The sequence below is a fragment of the Mesoplodon bidens genome, assembly GCF_964165515.1.
Source record: "Mesoplodon bidens genome assembly, chromosome: 11".
Taxonomy (NCBI): Eukaryota; Metazoa; Chordata; class Mammalia; order Artiodactyla; family Ziphiidae; genus Mesoplodon; species Mesoplodon bidens.
The window spans coordinates 41503779-41525554 of NC_138167.1; the positions used below are offsets into that span (position 1 = coordinate 41503779).

General features: G+C 39.5%; 1 protein-coding gene across 15 annotated transcripts in view; it reads left to right on the forward strand.

Annotated features, from left to right (window-relative positions):
- The window catches only part of R3HDM2 (R3H domain containing 2), a 154328-nt gene that overhangs the window by 51527 nt on the left and 81025 nt on the right, over window positions 1-21776 (forward strand). The window contains exon 1 of one of the 15 annotated variants that reach the window (XM_081248320.1): window positions 10743-10897. The exons of the other annotated variants lie outside the window; for them this stretch is intronic. The gene's annotated coding sequence lies outside the window, so the exon portion shown is untranslated. Of the gene's footprint in view, window positions 1-10742; window positions 10898-21776 lie in introns of those variants that run through there. 15 annotated transcript variants of the gene reach the window in all.

Consider the following 21776-nt stretch of genomic DNA (forward strand, 5'->3'; position numbering starts at 1 on the left):
TTTTTTCTCATACTTTTTCTTTAGTATACTTTAGTCATAGTTACCTTAACTTCTTTGATTTTTTTCCTCCCTCCCTCTTTCCTTTTTTGATCTTATTTAAAATGGCTGATCTTATTATTATTATTTTTTTTGCGGTACATGGGCCTCTCACTGTTGTGGCCTCTCCTGTTGCGGAGCACAAGCTCCGGACGCGCAGGCTCAGCGGCCATGGCTCACGGGCCTAGCTGCTCTGTGGCATGTGGGATCTTCCCGGACCGGGGCACAAACCCGTGTCTCCTGCATTGGCAGGCGGACCTCAACCACTGCGCCACCAGGGAAGCCCCGGCTGATCTTATTTTTAAAGTCTATCTAAATCCAGTGTTTGGGCTCCCTAATGCCGTTTTTCCTTGTGGGCCATACATTCTGCTTCAAGGAAATTTTTTTTTTTTTTTTTTTTTTTTGCGTTACGCGGGCCTCTCACTGTTGTGGCCTCTCCCATTGTGGAGCACAGGCTCTGGACGCGCAGGCTCAGCGGCCATGGCTCATGGGCCCAGCTGCTCCATGGCATGTGGGATCTTCCCGGACCGGGGCATGAACCCGTGTCCCCTGCATCGGCAGGCGGACTCTCAACCACTGCGCCACCAGGGAAGCCCCTCAAGGGAATGTTATATTGCTTCTTGTATAGTATAAGATTTTACAATACTATACTTCTGTTTCTTCCCTCCTGGTCATACATTTACTTGTATATATAAATTGTACAATATATTTTAAATTATTCTTGCTTTGAATAGTTGAGTATTTTTAAAAGATATTTAAATAATGAATAAAGAGTTTTTTCTGTTTACCCACATTGTTACCACTTATGCTTTTAACTCTTTTATGTAGATCCAGATTTTCATCTGTTATCATATTCATTCATCTTGAAGGACTAGTACAGGTCTGCTGGTGATGAATTCTTTCAGCTTTTGTATGTCTGAAAAGTTTTATTTATTTTAAATAAAAAAGTTTTATTTACTTTATTTTGCCTTCATTTTTGAAAGATATTTTCTGTGAGTATAGAATTTTTGGTTGACAGTTTTTTTTTCTTTCAGTCCTTTAAGATACCACTCCATTGTCTTCTGACTTGAATAGTTTGCTGCGAGAATTCTGTTGTTATCTTTATCTTTGTTCCTCTATAGATAATAAGTCCTTTTTCTCTGGCTACTTTTTTAAAAATTAATTTATTTTATTTGTTTATTTTTGGCTGCATTGTGTCTTTGTTGCTGCACACGGATTTTCTCTAGTTGCAGTGAGCGGGGGCTACTCTTTGTTGCAGTGCGCCGGCTTCTCATTGCAGTGGCTTCTCTTGTTGCAGAGCACAGGCTCTAGGCTCTCAGGCTTCAGTAGTTGTGGCATGCGGGCTCAGTAGTTGTGGCTCATGGGCTCTAGAGCACAGGCTCAGTAGTTGTGGTGCACGGGCTTAGTTGCTTTACGGCATGTGGGATCTTCCTGGACCAGGGCTCGAGCCCATGTTCCCTGCATTGGCAGGCAGACTCTTAACCACTGCACCACCAGGGAAGCCCCTTCTCTGGCTACTTTTTTTTTTTTTTTTTTTTGCGGTATGCGGGCCTCTCACTGTTGTGGCTTCTCCCGTTGTGGAGCAGAGGCTCCGGACGTGCAGGCTCAGTGGCCATGGCTCACGGGACCTGCTGCTCCGTGGCATGTGGGATCTTCCCGGGCCGGGGCACGAACCCGTGTCCCCTGCATCGGCAGGTGGACTCTCAACCACTGCGCCACCAGGGAAGCCCCATCTCTGGCTACTTTTAAGATTTACTCTGTATTACTCGTTTTAGGTAGTTTGGTAATAAGGTGCTTTGTTCTTTGAGCTTCTTGGATCTGTGTATTTATAGTTTTATTCCAATTTGGAAACTTTTAAGTTATTGTTTCTGTAATATATTTTTCCTCTCTCTTCTTTGGAGATACCACTGACACATATATTAGGTAATTTGAAATTATTCCACAGTTCACTAGTAATTTGTTCATGTTATTTAGTTTTTTCCCCTGATGTATTCTGTTGCAATTTCTAATCTGCTGTTAGTCTTACATGGTGTAGTTTTATCTCTTAACATATCAGAGATTTTTTTACTTCTTCTAACATGCCTACTTTTTCCTTTAGATTTTTGCATATATGGAATACAGTTATAATAACTTTCTAAATATTTTTCTTTACTATTTCTATAATCTGATTGTTTCTCAGTCATTTAACTTTTCATTATGAAATAAGTATAATTTATAAGAAGTTGCACGTTCCATATTTTTTTTTTTTTTTTGGTACCCAGACCTCTCACTGTCGTGGCCTCTCCCGTTGCGGAGCACAGGCTCCAGACACGCAGGCTCAGCGGCCATGGCTCACGGGCCTAGCCGCTCTGCGGCATGTGGGATCTTCCCGGACCAGGGCATGAACCCGTGTCCCCTGCATCGGCAGGCGGACTCCCAACCACTGAGCCACCAGGGAAGCCCCTTCCATGTGTTTTTCACCCATTTTCTCCCAGTGGTAACGCTTGTATAATTATAGGACAATATCAAAACTAGGAAATTGATACTGGTACAGTCTTCAGAGTTTATTCATATCTGACCAGTTTTACATCTACTTCCGTGTGTGTGTGTGTGTGTGTGTGTGTGTGTGTGTGGTTCTATGGTATTTCGTCATGTGTGAATTTGTATATCTGCAGCCACCATCAAAGTACAGAACAGTTGTATTCAAACAAGAATTTTTCCTGTTGCCCTTTTTTTTCTTTTGGCTGCACCACGCAGCATCTGGGATCTTAGTTCCCCGACCAAGGATCAAACCTGTGCCCCCTGCATTGGGAGCATGGAGTCTTAACCACTGGACCACCAGCGAAGTCCTTGTTGCCCTTTTATAACCACTCCTATCCTACCTCCCTCCACCCCACTCATAAACTTGTAACCCTGGCAACCACTAATCTGTTCTCTATCTCTATAATATTGTCATTTCAAAATGTTATTTAAATGGAATCGTACAGTATATAACCCTTTAAGGTTGACTTTTTTTTGCCCCCACTCAGCATAATTCCCTTGAGGTCCATATAAGTTGTATATGTGTGTGTGTATCAATAGTTTGTACCCTTTTATTGCTGAGTAGTGTTCCATAGTATGGCTATCCCAAGTCTGTTTAAGCATTCACCTGTTGAAGGACTTCTGTATTGGTTCTAGTTTTGGGCTATTATGAATAAAGCTACTGTGAACATTCACATACAGGTTTTTGTGTAAACATAAGTTTTTGTTTCTCCGGAATAAAGGTCCAAGAGTGCAGTTGCTGGGTGGCATGGTAATTGAATATTTCATTTTATAAGAAACTGCCAGACTTTCTTCTAGCGCGGCTTTGCCATGTTACATTCCTACCAGCTATGTATGAGTGATTTAGTTTCTTTGCATTCTTGCCAACATTTGGTATTGACAGTTTTTTTGTTTTGTTTCGGTTTTTTTGGCCATGCTGTGCAGCTTGTGGGATTTTAGATCCCTGACCAGTGAATGAACCCAGGCCCTTGGCAGTGAGAGCACGGAATCCTAACCACTGGACCACCAGGGAATTCCAAACAGTATTTTTTATTTTAGCCATTATGATAGTTGTGCAGTGATATCTCATTGTGGTTTTAATTTGTATTTCTCTAATGGCTAATGATTTTGAATATGTCTGTTCATGTCTTTTGCCCATTTTCTTTTTTTTTTAATTAATTAATTAATTTATTTTTGGCTGCGTTGGGTCTTCGTTGCTGCATGGGCTTTCTCTAGTTGTGGCACGGGCTTTCTCTAGTTGCAGCAATCAGGGGCTACTCTTTGCTGTGGTGTGCGGGCTCCTTCTCATTGTGGTGACTTCTCTTGTTGCGGAGCACCGGCTCTAGGCGCGCGCGCAGGCTCAGTAGTTGTGGTGCATGGGCTTAGTTGCTCTGAGGCATATGGGATCTTCCCGGACCAGGGCTCGAACCCATGTCCCCTGCATTGACAGGTGGATTCTTCACCACTGCGCCACCAGGGAAGCTGCCCTGCTTATTTTCTATTTGGATTGTTTGTTTCTTTACTGTTGAGTTTTGAGAATTCTTTATATATACTGTATACAAGTCTTTTGTTGGATATGTGGTTTGCAGATATTTCTCCAATCTGTGGCTTACTCTCTTCTATGAGCTCTAGACTCCTTTGCTCTCTCAGACTTTGACTCCTGTGTTCTCCACTTAGGGAGCATGTTGGAGCATGCCTATGTTCCCCTTAGACTCCCTCTTTTGACATTTCTTGGAAACTCTCCCTAGGCATTAAACTTGGGTAATCATAGAGCTTACCTTATTTGTTTCCCATCTCTGGGGAATCATTGTCCTTCATTGCCTGTTGTCCAGTGTCTTCAACACCAGTGTTTCACACATTTGTCTGGTTTTTTATTGTTTCTTCCAGGAAGGTAAATATCATCCCTGTTATTCCAAGTTAGTCAGAAGTGAGATCCCCACCCCAACCCCCAGAGTTTTCAATAACATTAGAAACATCCACTGTTATTAACTACTGTCCCAAAATTCCTTCCTTTTTAAGTTGTTTTAAAAAAAAGGGTGGGGGGGGTGAGGTGGGAATGGAGGCTAAATATAACTCAGACAAAGAGACACTTCTGATGTCCTTCAGTGTCTCTTGAAGCCCAGCTACTTTCGGAAGTTTGCAAATCAATCAGATAGATAAAATAAAGGCTTAGAGCTAGAAATAGGTCAGCTACCATAGCACACAATGATGGTGGGAAAAGATTTTTGTGACAGCTTGTGTGTGATAATATATCCTTTCTTGTTCAGGATTCTCTTTGAATGTAATGCTAGATTCTGGGTGTTTTCAAATGCCTTTTCTCTATTCTTATCCTTATAGTCCTTTCCTTAAAAGAATAACCATATTTTTAAAATTACATTTTCCTTTATTTAAAGGGTAGAGTTAACCAGTTAAAGCAGCCTTTTCCAGCCTAGGTACATCTAGCTAGGTAATTCTCCTTTGACCTTTATTATTAGTTTTGGAGCTTATCTCAGAGTTAATGGTGATTTAATATGTATACAAGCGTTTCTTAAAGATTTCTCTCTGCATTTCAAAGCTGTGCTTATCTATGTAAAAATTCAGAGAGATAAGTATTGCCACAGGATCACGTGGCTAGTAGCTATCAAACACTTGAAGAAAATATTTCTTTGGAGTTACTTTGTGGAATTAGGACACATTTCAGTAATTAGGTAACTGAGCTCTGGGAATCTGCTAGAGCCACCTTTAGAATAGAGCTGCCTCTGCTTATGCTAGTCTCATCAGGAAAGTTTTATTTCTATTCCCAGTCTATTGTTTCTGCTGATGAACAATGGCATAGCTTGGTATATTATTAGTCAGCTGTTTTTCAGCAGTGTGTATTATGATGCCTCGCACATAATGGTTACTCACAGAGTACTTGTTGCATGAATGAATGAATGTCTTTTCCTTGAGTCACTGCTTCAGTCAGTTCCCTTCATATATTTCATCCAGGATCTTTCTTTTCTTTCCATCTCTATCATTTTGGTCATTTTTTTGTTTGCATTTCCTCCAGAGGGTGAACAAAGAAGGCAAAGAAGATGAACCTGAAATCATTTCATTCTTTATGAGTAACTCGGATAAGAAAAAAGTATTGTATGAGAAGAAATTGAAACTCCTGGCTAAAATGAGAGTTTTGAGTTAATACTGGATTTCATTTATCTTTTCTGTCTTTCCCTGGCATTACTAATGATGGATTGATGTTTTGCTTTTCTTCAAAACCCTGAACAGCTTTCTCTTTAATTATAGCTAGTAATATGCTCCTTTAGTTTTCATTTCTAATTTTTCTTACTTTTCCTCTGTATGGAGTTCTCTTCCTCTTCTTTATTCCTTAAATATTGGTGTGTCCTGAGGCCTGTGCTCACCTCTCTAGTCTTTTGTGCCGTTAATCTGACACTGTTCTCACCATGCACTCTCCTTTTAAAGTACAAGGTTTCGACTTCTGTCACAGTTTGGTGGTCTAGATATCCAGTTCCATCAGTGTAACTGCCTGTTGGGCACTTTGATTATGTCAGCTTGTGGGCACATCACATTTACCATGTTTTAAACAGAACTTTATCTTTTTTTCTTCCAAGCTGGTTTCTCCTTCAGTATTCGTATCTCAGTGGTGGAAATGTCTACCCCAATTGTTCTCAAACTTTTTGGTATCATAATCTCTTTGTACTCTTAGAAGTTACTGAGGCCTCCAAAAGAGCTTTTGTTTTATGTAGGTTATAACTATCAATGTTAATGTATTAGAAATTAAAACTGAGAAATTTAAAAAACATTAATTCATTTAAAAATGATAATAAATCCATTACATGTTAACGTAAAAATGAGTTTAAAAAATATTTTTCCCGTAACAACAGCAACAAAATTTATGAGAAATGTGTCATTGTTTTTAATTTTTGCAAATAATTTAGTGTTGGGGTTAATAGAATACAGATGAATTCTTGTATCTGCCTTTCATTCAATTAGTTGTGATATTACATGTCATGTAGCTTCTGGAAAATGCTCTTGTGTATCTTTGAGGGCATAAGAGTGAAAAGGGTGAATAAGGTCTTAACATTATTATAAAAATGGTTTTGACCTTGCGTATCCCATGAAAAAGTCTTGGAAATTCCCAGGGGTCCCAGGCCACACTTTCGTAACTCCTTTTCTCTCTGGTTGCCTGAGTGTTTGTTCTCTTAGACTTCTCTTCTCCCAACCATCACACATATCTCCTGTGTCACCAAGTCTTAATGATTCTACCTCCTTAATGCCTCTTGGGTCAGAGTCCCCTCATTCTACAGCCAGAATGCTTATCTCATCTTTTCCCTACTTTGTATCTCTGCTTCTGTTTTATCTTCTTTCTAACCCATCCACATTGTAGCAAAAGTAATCTTTCTAAAATAGAAATATGATCATATAACTACTTTCTGAAAGTCCTTTACAAGTTTCCCATTGCTTTAGTTAGTACACAAGATGTTTTATGATCCTGTTTCCACTAACCTCTAGCTTCTTCTCCATTATACTATAGCTTTCTTTACACAATACTTGCAGTTCTGAGAAAGCATCATGGTGACCCATACATCTGTGTTAATGATACTGTTGGGTTCACACTATGTTCCTGGCACTGTTCTAAGTACTTTACATATATTATCTCATTTAATCTTTACACAGTCTTCCAAAAGAAGTACTTTTACCATTTTATTTTGTAGATGAGGAAACTGGGATTTAAAGAGATGAAGTAACTTTCCTCAAATCATCCACTTGTTGAATATGGAATCTAAGTCTGTTTCTCCACTTCTCTATTTGGCTAAATACTGTTTGTCCTTGAGGATTATTAGGCTTAAGCATCCCCTCCTTCTGGAAGCCTTTCCTCCGGTGTGATTTAGATGACTGTTCCTTCTATTTCCATTTAACCTTGTGAGCAGCTCTAGCTAGCATTTAACATATTAGAATTTACTTATTTGTCTCCTGCACCATTGATTTTCCTGGTAGGTACAGGAAGGGAACTTCATTCCTCTGGCACAGGAAAATTAGTCTGCATCCCAGAATATTTATTTCTAAAAGGAAAATGCATGTTGAGGGCCTTAAAACCTAATGTCACTCTGGACCTACTTATTCTGTTCATTCTATGTAAGCAAAGCCCTCAGTTTCAGAGAAACTATAAAACAGATAATAATACTTCTATATTAATTCTTCCAAATTTAAAAAATAGTATCCCTGATCTTGTATTGGTTTAGAGGAGACTAAATAACAACAACAAAATAATAGCTAACATTTATTTAAAATATTTTCCATGTATCTAAGCATTTTACCTGTATATTAACTCACTTTAATATTTACAACCCCATGAGATAGTTATTATTAACCTTTGTTTTACAGATAAGGGAAACTGAGGCACCAAGAGGTTAAGTAACTTATCCAAGATCACACAGCTTGTAAGTGGCAGGTGAGGAAATCAAATCTCTAAAAACTATACTGTGCAGAATACTGAATCTTTTTTACCCAGGATCCCATATTTATAGTCTTTGTTAGGATAAAGGTAAGTGAGGATTAGAGGTAAAATGATATGGCACAACTCTAGTGTTGTCATCTTATAGAAAAAGATGATTTACTATAGATTTTTTAAAATGTGTTTTCTTTTAAAACACCATCTTTTTAGTACAAATGAAAGGATCTTTCAATGTTATCATTATTACAAAATTAATATCATAGTTCTGAGCTTTCTGCCCAATGAATTCCTACTTTCCCAGTGAATAATAGCAACAAAAACTTTCACATTTTAGTTGAGACTTAGGAAGCTGATAATCATTTTTATTATCCTAGCAAGTTACATTGGTTACTTCCAGAATCCTGTTTTCTTTGTTAGATGCATCTGCCCTCCCCCCATCCCTTAAGCATTGCTGTGGATGTTTAATTTTGAGAATGCTAATTAGCTTTAGTAATTACACACCTTGAGGCATGTCTAGACATTTATAGGTTTGTATTTTTAGTCTAGAATAGGATGTGTTGGAACTTTTTGGCTTTTGTGTCTTTCTTTTTTTTTTAAAGAAAGCTTTGAATTTAGTTTAGGGAGGAGTTACGTTAATCTAAGTTCAGTCATGGAATTTAGGGCTATTGCGAGTTTCTTTAGCCAGTATCCAGGAATATCATACTTGTCTTTTGCTAACAGTATTTTGAAGTCACCAAAAGTAGTTTTTCTTTAAGGTGATGCTTTATGTTGTAGATGGAATCAGACCAATGTGGAGGATATGATTTTATTAAAATAAGCACCCAGCCTAGTTTGGGGATTTGTGTGAATCAGAAAGCACAGCCACAACAGGTCCCCCTTGTTGACACACTTTTAATTTTCAGTTATGCAGGATATGCTGCTGAGGTATCTTTTTACCAGCCATCATTCTGTCTATCTTAAAGTGTTATGTATGTTTTCAAAGTTGTTTCAATCTGTTTCAGAATAGAAGATTATATACTTCTGCTACAATGTTCTAACCCTTAGTTTGAAAATGAGCATTCATCAGAGAGATAAATGGATTGATTTAAGAAAATTTAAAAACCATAATAATGTTTTTGAGAACATGATGGGGTGTAGGATATGGTTTGTAGACTGGCTTTGAAGCTCTTAAGAGTTGATAGGATCGACCTATGCCAGATTCAGTGGGGTTGTGGATAAAAGCGTGAGAGACATGCAGAAAGGTGCCTTTTCCCTAACCTGCTCTTTTGGATATCTTTCTATTATATCCCATCATATTTGGAGCCTAAAACAAGAGCTTCAGTATAATTTAGTTAATTGAATTATCCTCTCTGGTAGGATTATGTGTGAAATTACTGAGTATTATTAGTATCTCTGTGCAGGCAGGTAAGGAATCAAAGTTGAAGAGAGCAAAAATGTCCTTACATTAAAGACATACTCTAATGTTTCAATTAATTTCATTTTTAAGGAAACTGTTCTGAAATTAGAGGGAGCAGCTAAGTGAAGTAGCCATATATAAATAATTCACTTTCTGTTTATACCAGGCTTGCTTACATATGATATTGATGTTGGGGTATCAGATAACCACTCCATACTTGCTTTTTGTAGTTAATGGTTTATTAACAATGGTTTATTCGTTGTGCCAGGAACTATCTGAGAGTAAGGGATATAGCAATGAAAAGAAAAGGAAAAATCCCTGCCCTTAAAGATCTTACATTTTTTCCCTGTTTTATCGAGACACAATTGACATATAGCTCTGTATAAATTTAAGGTGTACTGCACAATGACTTGACACATATATTGAGAAATGATTACCACAATAAGTTTTGTTAGCATTCATCTCCCTGTGTAGTTAGAAAAATGGAGCTTACATTTTAGTGGGAGAAATGGTTATAAGAAAAATAATCAATGCCATCAGACTTCCATGGAATTAATGCAGAATTCCTTAAAATGAGACTTACAGATGGCTGTGTTTCCGTTGTAGTTTCTCGGAAATTGGCTCTACTTCTTTGTCCTTTCAGTACCTACATTGCCCATACTAGGGAGAAGAGTGATAGAAGACCATATAATAAATAATAGTTTCAGTTTGTCACAGATTTGCTGTGCATCAGGCACCCTGAAAAATAATTTTGAACATTATTTAATTGCATTAAAATCCTGTGAAGGAGATTTTAACTTGCTTATTTTACAGGTCAGTAAAGTGAGGCTTACAGAGGTGATAACTGCTCTGAGATCACATAGCTGGTGTGTGATATAGCTAGGCAGACCTGCTCCTAACAGTTTTAAGTCCCAGGGCAAAAGCATGAATGGAAGCACATATTCCATGTGTCTAGATATTTAAGTTATAAAACAGGATTTTTTTTTTTTTTTTGCGGTAGGCGGGCCTCTCACTGTTGTGGCCTCTCCCCTTGCAGAGCACAGGCTCCGGATGCGCAGGCTCAGCAGCCATGGCTCACGGGCCCAGCCGCTCTGCGGCATGTGGGATCTTCCCAGACCGGGGCACGAACCCGTGTCCCCTGCATCGGCAGGCGGACTCTCAACCACTGCGCCACCAGGGAAGCCCAAAACAGGATTTTAAAAACAACTGTTAGAAAAAAATTCTTTCCTCCTGCTTAGATATATTTTCATAATGACCTAGAAGGCCACAATTCCTGGACTCCCCAAAGCTCTGAGATAGGATGGGATAGTACAGGGATACCCTCTAGGTCTAGTCTCCATCTGCACCCCTCTCATTATCTGTCCCTTGCCCACCATTCAGACCATGCAATGTGAACAACAATGAGTACTGCCTGTCGAAAACAGAGTTTGAGAAGAGATCCACTGAAGGCCCTGGAAGTGAGCTTGGGACTTCTTGGGCGGAGCATTCTAGAATCCAGAGAATATAGTTGCGTGTGACAGAGTCGGGGGCTTCAGGTAGGTATGGCCCCTTGGTCCCATGAACATCTCACCCTGAGGGGATAGACAGGTCAGAAGAGGGTCAGAGTGGATCTGTCTAAAGTGCAAGACCCAGAATAGGCTTTCTTTACCACAGCCAAGGGTGGTACTAGCACCAGGACTCAAACCCAGGTACATTTGACCATACTGTCCTTTGTCAACAGTAAGAAAATGTGGATTTACAGAGAAAGGACGTGATGGCTTACTGTCTGCTGAGTGGAGCAGGGATGGAAAACAGCTAGTCTGACTATGTTATGTCATACTTGGAGAAGTGCTTCAGATGGATCATGTTTTCAGTGAGCCAGTCTGTTTCTCCTTTGAAAATACTATTTAGTGTTTACTCTTAGACACTAGAGAATTTAAGAATTGAAAAAAGGGGGGGCTTCCCTGGTGGCGCAGTGGTTGAGAGTCCGCCTGCCGATGCAGGGGACACGAGTTCGTGCCCCAGTCCGGGAGGATCCCACATGCCGCGGAGCGGCTGGGCCCATGAGCCATGGCCTCTGAGCCTGTGCGTCCGGAGCCTGTGCTCCGCAACGGGAGAGGCCACAACAGTGAGAGGCCCGCGTACCACAAAAAGAAAAAAAAGAAAAGAAAAAAGGGGACTTCCCCGGCCCTGCAGTGGTTAGGACTCCACGCTTCCACCGCAGGGGGCATGGGTTTGATCCCTGGTCAGGGAACTAGGATCCCACATGCCGCAAGGCCAAAAAAAAAAACAGAAAAGAATTGAAACAAACAAACAAACTTCATCTGTTCCAAGTGCATTCTGGTCTTTCTGTAGTTTAAATTGAATGGCACAGTTATGAAGAGACATATACAATTTTTCTTCTAAAGATGGGTGAGGCAGAAGCATGTTGGTCTGTTTATGTTTTGGGCTGGAATTTACACTGAACAAGAATTTCTTCAGTACTGTTTGTTTTGCTTAGTTAGAATGAAGCATTTATAAAAGGACTAGATTATGGTTTCTGTTGTATTTTATATCATACGTTAAAGGTAGATTAGGCATCATTACATAGTCTTAAAATTTTCAGTTGTCTGAAATTGATCTCAGAATTAGGAAGAGAGTGATGTATATTTTGGTGGCTGTGAGGAAATGAAGTTTGGATGTAGAATGTTATATTTCATCACACAGATTGTTCATTTTGTGGAATACATCTGGGTTCTAATCATTCTTATAGTCCTCAGGACACCAGTTTTAAGGATGACTGTCCAGCCATACTATTCATCAGACCCCATACTTGAAGCATTCTTGAGTAGGTTGAAACCTGCACAATCCACAGGAACCCATGACCTTGGACTATCCTCATCTAATTATAAATTTGTCGGTTTTTTTTTTTGTCCGCGGGATCTTAGTTCCCCCACCAGTGATGGAACCCAGGGCCTCAGTAGTGAAAGTGCTGTGTCCTAACCACTGGACCGCCAGGGAAGTCCCAAATTCATCGATTTTATCAGACTTGGAGTTTAATTTAAATATGGAAAGAACATAATCATGGTTTCTGTTCAGTTTTCAAGGTACCCTTTTTGTTAACAGGTGAGAATCTTATGTTTGCATGTGTTGCGTAATCAGCTCTGTTAGGGGTGGAAAATTGAATAGTAAAATCTTGAGTGCTATGTACCCTCAATGCTAGAAGCATAATTAGTAAGTCTAAATTGATGTTAGACCTAGAATATAGTGGTGTGAAAAATAGAATTTTAACCCCCCCTTATAATTTTTTTCTAAAAAACATGTCTTCCCTATGTCATTTGGATTTGCTCTTTTTATGATACCTACTGTTGCCAAATAGTACTATTGTTTATTACCTTTCTTGTTACCAAATTTGCCAAGTTCCTGAAAAATACTTGTTTTTTGAAAAAACAAATTAGAATTCTGGATCTGTTTTGAGTGACAGTTTCAGCAGCATCCTGTATTGCAAAGGGCTTGGGAATTTGCTGACATACATCTATTTTCTCTGACTCCCAACTCCTCCATTTAGGCTTTATAGTCTATTTTTAAGTCTTGCTGCTGTGCTCTGTATTGGGGGAGCTCTTTTCCTGAATTATTTGTCATTGTTTGGAGTTGAATGGAGCAGTATGTTTTTTCACCACTGCTCATTAGAACCCATGTGTCTGTCTTCAACTTGGTTGACAGATTTGGTTCATGTTAAATCCCACTGGTCCATCCTCTCAAGGCTGCAAGGCAGTGTGGGAACAGGCCACAATCTGTGATACATTGTAAGATCATTCAGGCTTTTAGATTATTGTTATTTTGTTTTGGCAGCAGTGGGAAAGATAGAAGGTATGCAAAGTTCTTTCTTTAGTCTCTGCTCAAAGGTAGAGATTGTTATGCTGATTTTTGTGATGAAGCTTGTTTTATGTTTTTATAGTTGTATTTTCAGGAAAGATGAGGGAGGAATGCCTACAAGAAGCACAGCATTAAATCAAGATTCAAATTTAGTTATAAATATGACCCAGATACTTAGGGCACTTTGAAATTCTCTGGTCTTGGGGTATGGGTTTTGGGGAATTTGTTTATTTTGTTTGGGAATATTTCTTCTCATTGCCTTTTCTTTCACCGTCTTACAGATTGTAGGCTTGGAAAAAGGATGGCAAATCTAAGAGTGAGGCAATTATTTTGAATATTTCTTCCCTTTTCTATTTTCCAGTGCATCAGAACTGATGTTTCTCTTTTGTCTCCATCCAGTGTTTTCTCCTGCATCTTTTTTTTTCTCTGATGTATGAGCACACTACTATATGTATATTCTTTACTTTTAAAAATGTTTTCCCCTTTCATATCATTGTAGGCAGAAGTAGGTGGCTGTCACTCACCTGGGCAGAAGAGTAATCTTGTTTGTCCCCACTGCCCTATTGTCCATCTCTGAGTTTGCTTGTACCTTTTTTAAAAAAGTAATGGTATAGATTTGGTTCCCATTCTTGGAGTAATGATGAAATGCTTTTATATTTTGAACCAGAACAAGCATTTTGGCCTTCTGTTGCTGCTTTTGGTCAGTGCTACTGGCTGAGAAACTGGTATCTCACTGCTCAGTGATTCCAGTTTTTATCATTATCATTTCACTACCCTGTGATAGTGGTTCTCAGTTGCATAAATCCTACATATCTCAGCAGGACCTAAGGACAGCCCCACTCACTGACTGTTTTCCTGACATTTCACTAAACTCCTTTCTTTGGACTGTGTCAGCCAAGTTGAACTAAACTAAATTTACTGTCCTTCCCCTTGTGCTTTTGCTCTCCTCCAAGTTATCCTGACTCTCTTCTTTAGCATTACATTTCCATGATTTCTTGAAAAATCTAGTGCAAAACTATGTTCTTTAGGAAACTTCCCATGGTTCAAACTACCCAACTCTTATTAATTTGTATGTACTCCTAGTTTTTGTAGTTATTGGGGCTTCTATTTTCAAGTTACTGATAATGTAAAGTATAGTCCCTGAACTCCAGGAGGTCTAATCTTAGGGGGGAATCAGAGATGAATGGACTTATTTTTCTAATTATTTTGAATTCTTTTGGTTTTAAATTTCACATACATATTTTTAAATTCCAGATTTCAATTGTAAGAGCAAGAGCAAGTGTCTTGTTTTCCATAGAAGAAATCTGATGAACTGTTCCTACTGCTCTCGGCATGTAGTAGACAGCCACCTGCCTTAACATGAGGCAATCTCATTGGATAATAGTATCAATATAGGAAAAGAGGGATCCTAAGTATTGGATATTCTCTCTTTTGTATCTTGTTTTTTTTTTTTTTTTTTTCCTGTACGTGGGCCTCTCACTGTTGTGGCCTCTCCCGTTGCGGAGCACAGGCTCCGGACACGCAGGCTCAGCAGCCATGGCTCACGGGCCCAGCCGCTCTGCGGCATGTGGGATCCTCCCGGACCGGGGCGCGAACCCGTGTCCCCTGCATCAGCAGGCGGACTCCCAACCACTGCACCACCAGGGAAGCCCTTTTGTATCTTTTATAATGGTAAGAATACATAAGACTTTACAGTCTTACTTGGAATTATATTTTGGAGACTTAAATGACACAGATTACAGACTGCATGTCCAAAAGACATGCTTGGTTTCTGAAATAGCCATCCAAGTTTTGTCTGCATAATGAAGTTAGAGCCTACTTATTACTGGCATGCTAGAAGGGTGGCTTACCTGAGCAAAAAGTCTATCCCTGACAGTCCTGTGGTATAGCTGTACCTTCTTAATAGATTTGAGTTTGTATTAGTTTACTGTGAAAGTCTTTTAGGTGACATTCAAACCCAGAATTGCATATTATCTGCAGGGCTGTTAACCTCATTTCCAGCCCCCCCATGACACTTTGCATGAGAGCTAAGTTTACCTTAGAAATCTTATTTCAGATCTAGGGTCCCTGACCTTTTAAGAAGTGGTGCTATGTTTCATTTTCCTGACACTTCTTAGATCATTTGATGGTGTTAAGGTGCTAGGGTAGGGGTAGGGGGTAGGAGAGTGAGATCTGGTAGCTTGAAAGTTCCTGGGTGAAGACTAGGAGGAAAGCTACTTGAGGATACTTATTTGCTTAACCCTTCTATATGAAATCAATCTCCTGACCACTTATCCTGCCTTCTTAGCCCCACCACAGCCACATCAGCTGAATTCTCAGTCCCAGCGCTGCTGTGTGCAGAGTTAGGGAATGGCCTCCAAGCCTGCCCTTACTTCTGGCACCAATTCCAGAGTTTGGGGGTCCCCAGGACCACTCTTGGGTTCAATAATTTGCTAGAAGGACTCGCAGAACTCACTAAAATGTGTTCCACTCAAAGTTATGGTTTATTTCAGCAGAAGGATGAAGATTAAAATCAGCCAATAAAAGAGACGCACGATGCAGAGTCCAGGAGGGTTCCAAATGCTGAGCTTCTGGTTGTCCTCTCCCAGTGGAGTCATGGACAGCATTAACTCTTCCTGGCAATGATGCGTGACAATACACATAGACTACTGCCTATCCAAGAAGCTCACCCAAGCCTTGGTGTCCAGAGTTTTTACTGGGACTCCATCATCCCATAGATGTGGTTGATGGCCTATGTAGTCAACCTCAGTCTCCAGCCCCTCGTCAGATGGAGTTAATACTGTGTGACAAAGTATTGTACAAAGTCCCCACCATAAATCACATTGTTAAGCTATCTGGCACAGCTCAAGGCCCCCCAGTGAACAAAGACTCTTATCAAACAGGACATTGCAGCAGCTTAGGATTACTTCCAGTGTTCTAAAGGCAAAAACCAGAGTTCTTTTGGGGCAAGGTTAAATTCTTTACGACATACTGTGCCTTAGGCCCAACCAAGAAAAAGGGGAAGGGAACTAGTTTAAAGTTTTAATTTTTTTTTTTTTTGGCTGCATGACACGTGGGATCTTAGTTCCCCGACCAGGGATCAAGCCATGCCCTTGATGCTTGCATGCCCCTTGCAATGGAAGCACGGAGTCCTAACCACTGTACCGCCATGGAAGTCCCTAGTTTAAATTTTTTGAACCACGTAAATTTATTTTCTGGTCAAAAAGTTAGATATATATAAATTGAATTTTTTTTAAAAGTAGGTGCAAGTTGATAGAGCTCCCAGGCACCTGAGAGAAGCAAATTCAGATCATCTCTGGTGGAACGTACCTCAACCCTAGCTTCCAAGAATTCCCAGAGATAGATTACCAACAAATATGAGCTAATAATAATAATATCACAAGTAAACAAGTCACTATGAGCAAGTGTCAGCAGAAACAATTGATCCAGACCCACAGAAACTTCAGATATTGGGATTATTTGCTATAGAATGCAAAATAAGTATTTTTAATGAAATAGGAGTGTGAATAAAAACCATGATTAACAAAGAAGAGGAAAAAAGCAACACTGGTTCGTTTGTAAAATAAGCCATTAAATATTTTAGAAGTAAAAAAATACAATTCAAAGTTAAAAACTCAGTGCAAAAGAACTTGTACTTCTGGTCATGGTGGAATAACAAGAAGTTGATTTATGCCCCTGCCTTAAACAAATAAATAACTGTACAAAATGTATTATTATTATTTTTTTTTGCGGTACGCGGGCCTCTCACTGCTGTGACCTCTCCCGTTGCGGAGCACAGGCTCTGGACGTGCAGGCTCAGCGGCCATGACTCACGGGCCCAGCCGCTCCACGGCATGTGGGATCTTCCCGGACCGGGGCACGAACCCATGTCCCCTGCATCGGCAGGGGGACTCTCAACAACTGCGCCACCAGGGAAGCCCACAAAATGTATTTTAGAAACTGCTTTCAGATATTGGACAAAGGGTAGCAGAGAACAGTGACACCTGAAAGAAGGGAAAAACAAACAAGTTGAGCTCTATCATGGCCCCACATTCCACCTAAAGAAAGTTTCCAGGCTACAGCAGCTAGGATGGGAAGGGATACCCAAACAGAGCTGGCAGTCTCCCTGAATTGAGGAGACAGAGGTAAAAGTTCGGGGAAGCCAAGGCAGCTAGAATTTGTGGGCAGAGGGCTTCATAGGAAAGAGAGCAACAGAGATTTGCAGAGGTTTCCCCTAAACCTTCATGGTCCAGTACAGTAGCTACTAACCACATGTGGATATTTAAATAAAAATTCAGTTCCTCAGGTGCATTAACCACATTTCAAATGCTCAGTAACCATGATTTCATCACCACTGAAAGTTCTATTGGATTTTTACTGCCTTAGACTCTTTAGCTGAGTGTCAGTTCATGATTAATGAGGAAACTAACCCAAGGCCAGAAAAAGATCATTAGAAAGCATTAGTTGGAACTGGAATACAGGACCATGAATATTTTGTTTCCACTAGCCAGCACAGAAGCTGCTCTGACATCTGGGACATTTGAGTGGAGTCCTCAGAAGGGTATTGCCTTAGTAATGGTGCCAAATTAGCCACAGTTTAAAGGATTTTCCTAACAAAGTAGAAAAGTAGGCTTCAGAGGATCACACTGTTTTCAAGTCACTGATTAGTTGAACAAAGCTCAAAGTTAAAGAAATTTAAAGAAAAACTCTAGCAGCTAACAATGCAAAATTTACAATGTTTGGCATCCAATCACAAATTGTCAGGCCATACAAAGAAGCAGAGAGTATAGTAAATATTGAGGAAAAAACCAGTCAATAGAAATAATAGATGACAGACTTAGACAAGGATACTGTAGCTGCTTTAACTATTCCATAGGTTCAAAAAGCTAGAGGAAAGATTGCGCGTGTTAAGTAGAGACATGGAAGATATAAAAATAACTCAAAACTCCTGAAGATGAAAATTGCAATGGCAGAAATGAAAAATACAGTGGACAGGATTAATAGCAGATAGGCATTGCAGAAGAAAAAAATTAGTGAACTTGAAGACAGCAGTAGAAGCATCCAAAATGAAACATAAGAAAAAGATTGAAAGTATAAATATACAGGGAAAAGAGAATAATACGTGAATGGTGGGACAACATCAGAGAGCCTAAGAATACATATAACTGGAGTCTCAGGAATGTGGGAACAGAGTGGGCACAGAAAAAATATTTGAAAAATAATGGCTGTATGTTTTCTAAATTTATTGAAAAATATAAACTCACAGATCCAAAAAGCTCATTTAAGGTTTTCACTGATTTTAAGCAATTTGATTATGATATGCTTTGGTATAGCTCTCTTCATGATTTTTTTGTTTTGGGTTCTTTGAGCTGCTTGGTTCAATGAGAACCCAAAACAGAAGAATCACGAAGAGAGCTGTACCAAGGCACACCTTAGTCAAATTGCTCAAAACTAGTGAAGAGAGGGCTTCCCTGGTGGCGCAGTGGTTGAGAGTCTGCCTGCTGATGCAGGGGACACGAGTTCGTGTCCCGGTCCGGGAAGATCCCACATGCCGCGGAGCGGCTGGGCCCGTGAGCCATAGCCGCTGAGCCTGTGTGTCCGGAGCCTGTGCTCCGCAACAGGAGAGGCCGCAACAGTGAGAGGCCCGCATACCGCAAAAAAACCAAAAAACAAAAAACTAGTGAAGAGAGAGTCTTCAAAGCAGACAGGAACAAAACCAAAAACAAACCCCTCCCAAAACACTATACACAGAGGTGTTATGGGCTGAATTATATCCCCCAAATTTGTATGTTGTAGCTCTAACCACAGCACCTCAGAATGTGACTGTATTTGGAGAAAGGACCTTTAAAGAAAGGGCCCTAATCCAGTCTGACTGGCGTCCTTATAAGAAGAGGAAATATGGGCACTCAGAGGGACATCAGGGGCATGGAGGCACAGAGGAAAGACCATCCGAGGACACAGTGAGAAGGTGGCCATCTGCAAGCCAAAGAGAGAGGCCTTAGGAGGAGAAACCAAACCTGCTGACATCTTGATTTTGGAGTTCTAGCTTCCAGACTGTGGGAAAACAGATTTCTATTGTTTAAGCCACCTAGTCTGTGGTGTTTTTTTATGTCAGCTCTAGCAGACTAATAAGGTAAGAAATACGGCAAAGTTTTCATCAGAACCATTGGACGCTATAAGATATGGGAGTGATAACAAATTTCTAAATGAAAAAAACCTGTAAACCTTTGGAGTGATAACAGATTCCTAAATGAAAAAAACCTGTAAACCTTAAATTGTATATGCAGTGAAAATACCTTTCAAAATTGAAGAGGATGGGCTTCCCTGGTGGCGCAGTGGTTAAGAATCCACCTGCCAATGCAAGGGACATGGGTTCGAGCCCTGGTCTGGGAAGATCCTACATGCTGCGGAGCAACTAAGCCCGTGCGCCACAAACTACTGAGCCTGCACTCTAGAGCCCGTGAGCCACAACTACTGAGCCTGCATGCCACAACTACTGAAGCCCACGCGCCTAAGAGACCGTGCTCCGCAACAAGAGAAGCCACCGCAGTGAGAAGCCTGTGCACCACAACAAAGAGTAGCCCCCACTCGCCATAACTAGAGAGAGCCCGTGCGCAGCAACAAAGACCCAATGCAGCCAAAAATAAACAAAAACAAAAACAAAAAAACCCAGAAAATTGAAGAGGAATATGTGCAGAATGGGCAAATCTCCAGAGTCAGAAGGTACATTCATGGTTGCTTAGGGCCAAGTATTGGGAGAAAATGGGGAGTTATTAATGATGCATATAGGGGTTTCTTTCTGGGGTGGTAAAATGTTCTAAAATTGATTTTGGCGATGGAAGCACAACTCTAAATATACTAAAAGCCATTGAATTGTGCACTTTAAATGGGTGAATTGTATGCTATATGAATTATACCAAATACAAATAATGAAGATGAAATAAAGCCTTTTAAAAATATGCAAGAGCTGATAGAAGTAATCACCATCAAACTACCACTATAAGAAATGTTAAAGGCAGGAGAAAAATATGCTAGTTGGAAATTTAGATCTATGTGAGAGAATGAAGAGGATCAGAAATCTATGTAGAAAATTAAATTAGAGTTCTCATATTTGAAAAAGGCCACTTAAAAGATAATTGGCTATTTAAAACAAATAATAAAATTGTGTTGTGGGATTTATGACATGTAGAAATAAAACGTATGACAGCAATTGCCCAAAAGATTGGGAGAAGTGAAATAGAAGTATACTGTTCTAAGGTTCTTACAGCATGCAAAGTGGTATATTACTTGACGGTACACTGTGATAAGTTGAAGATGTATACCCTAAATCCTAAAAAAAACACTTTTAAAAAGAAAGCAGAGAGGTATAGTTAATAAGCCAGTAAAGGAGATAAAACTGAATCATAAAAATGCTTAATTAATATAAAAGATGTCCAAAAGGGGAAGATGAACAGACTGGACAAATAGAATACAAAAAGCAAGATGGTTGATTTTAATCCAACAATATCAATAATCACATTAAATGCAAATGACCTAAACACTGTAATTAATAGGTGGAAATTATTAGATTTCATTTAAAAGCAAGACCTGGTTGGGTGCTATCTACAAGAAACCCACTTTAAATATATTTAAAGACACAGACTAAAAGTACATGGACGGGAGAAGATATATTATGCATACAGTAATCAGAAGAAAGCAGGAGTTACTATATTAATATTAGACAAAGTAGGTTTCAGAACAAGGATATTACCATGGATATAGAGGGGTATTTCATGATGGAAAGAGGATCAGTTCTTCAAGAGGACTAAGAACTGCAAATATTTATGCATTCAATAACAACTTCAAAATACATAAAGCAAAAGTAATAAAACTGAAAGGAAAAATAGAGAATTCACTGGTATGGTTGGGTATTTCAACACTACTCTCTCAATAATTGATAGAACAGTTAGACAAAAAATCAGTAAATAACTTGACCTAGTTGACATTTATAGAACACTCCACCCAACAACATCATGATACATATTCTTTTCTAGTGTTCACATAATGTTTACTAAGGTAGACCATATTCTGAGCCATAAAAGTAGTTTCAATAAATTTATGATTTAAATTATACAGAATACATTATCATAAAGGGAGTAAATTAGACATCAGTAATAGAAAAATATCTGGCAAATTCCCAAATATTTGGAAATTAGACACTGAATTAGATATACTTCAAAGAAGAACAGGAGAAATTAGAAAAAAAATTTTAAAGAATGAAAGTGAGAACATGACATAGCAAAATTTGTGGGATGCAGTACTTAGAAGGAAATTTATAGCATTAAATGCTTATATTAGAAAGTAAAAGATCTAAAATCACTGACCGAAGCTTCCACTTTAAGAAATTAGAAAAGCAAACTTAACTCCAATTAAGCAGAGGAAAGGAAATTGTAAAGATCATAGCAAAAAAAGCAGGAAACACGGACTTCCCTGGTGGCGCAGTGGTTGAGGATCTGCCTGCCAATGCAGGGGTCACAGGTTCAATCCCTGGTCAGGGAAGATCCCACATGCTGCTGAGCGACCAAGCCCATGAGCCACAACTACTGAATCCCATGTGCTGCA